Raw genomic sequence first — 1,904 nt, forward strand, 5'->3', positions numbered from 1 at the left:
TTGATTTGTGGTGCTGGAGAACAGTATTGAAAATAAAAAAAAAAAAAAAAAAAAAAAAAGAAAAGAAAAGAAAATACCACAGACTGCTGAAGAGGATAAAATTTTATCCTGAAGAGGATAAAATTAGGCTGTTTCTTTGAAGCAAGGGTTTTGGAGATTTGTCTGACATACTTTGGGCATGTTGCAAGGAGAGGCCAGTCCTTAAAGAGAGGGACATAATAAATGAAAGGGTGGAGGGAGAATACATGAAAGAAAGACCCTCAAAGAGATGGATTGACTCAGTGACTGGGGTTATGAAGGTAGGTGTTTTAGGTACGATAAAATTGGCTCAAATAGAGCATGGTTCAGAGCTGCTTTACCTAGGGTCGCTATAATTCAGAATCAACTGGATGGCACATAACAACAACAACAACATCAAAACCCCTGGTGGTCTGGTGAGACTAGTTTATTTCTTTGTGGATAGACCAACTTACCGTATTCACATAATCTTGTGTATCCACAAGACAAAGTTAGTTAATGGATAGGGAAGCCATTTTGAACAATAAAACCTTAATACCACACAGAGAATACACACATGCACACACACACACACACACACACACACCCCACTGTTTATTTGTGTTTTATTGACTTAAGGCATTTAACCATTTGAATCATCACAAATTATGACTAACAATGAGAAGAATGTGAATTCCAAGACTTAATTCGGCTTGTATGAAACTTGTACCTAGACCAAGAAGCTGTTGTCTGAATAGAGGAAGGTAACATACATAATTTAAAATCAGGAAAAGTTGCATAAGGGTTGTATCATTTCTCCATACTTATTTAGTCTGCAAGTTAAGCAGGTAATTTTTCTAATCTATGAATACAAATATGGGATCAAAATCTGATGAAGACTCATCAACAATCTATGTTATGCATATGGCAGAACTTGAAATACTTGCTACAGAAGACAAAAGAATATACAGCCTTCAATATGGATTGAAACTCAAAATCAATAAGATGAAATTCCTCATCACTGGATTGACAAGCTGCAACATGACAGAGCAAAGTTTAAAGTTGTCAATGATTTCATCTTTCTTGGATCTACAATGAATATCCTTGGTACTAGCAGTCAGGAGATCAGGAGACAAATTACACTGGGCAAATCTAAAGGTCAGAGGCCTGTCCTAACTATTAATGAGCAAAGATACCAGTTTGAAGACGAAGGTGTGCCTTATTTAGGCCATTGTCTTTTCAATAACTTGCTATGCATCTGAGAGGTGGAGAATGAATTATGATGACAGAAAAAGAATTGATGCCTTTGAGTTGTGATATTAGAGAAGAATATTAAATACCTTATGAACTGCCAGAAGAACAAATAGATATGTCTTGGAGAAAGTGTACACATAGTTTTCCTGTAGGCCAAGATGATAAAACTTTTGCTTGCAAACTTTGGGAATGTTACTAGGAGAGGTTATTCCTTGGAGAGGAGCATCTTATCTGGAAGGGTTTGGCTTAGCAAAAGAAAGTAAGATCCTTGGTGAGATGGACCGGCACAGTGACTGCAGTGATGGTTGGGAGTGTGTCAGAGATGGTAAAGATGGCATAGGATGGGGCAGGATTCAGACTTTTTATTCATAAAGACACTATGGATCATTCTCAACTCGATGGCACCTAACAAAAGTGATTTATAATCAACTAGAAAGTGGTGAGTTTAGGTTTATTTTACCACAATACAAACACCAACAGATAAAGGATTGTACATACTGTTGATGTTGTTATGTGCCATAGAATTGCTTGCGACTCATAGCGACCCTATGTACAACAGCACTAAACTCTGCTTTATCCTGTGCCAATCGCACTGTCTCTGACACACCCATCCCGATTACCCCAGTCACTGAATCAATCCACCTCATAGAGGG

The sequence above is a fragment of the Elephantulus edwardii genome, unplaced genomic scaffold (assembly GCF_000299155.1).
Source record: "Elephantulus edwardii isolate Elephantulus edwardi_28Jun2011 unplaced genomic scaffold, EleEdw1.0 scaffold00034, whole genome shotgun sequence".
NCBI classification, from domain to species: domain Eukaryota; kingdom Metazoa; phylum Chordata; class Mammalia; order Macroscelidea; family Macroscelididae; genus Elephantulus; species Elephantulus edwardii.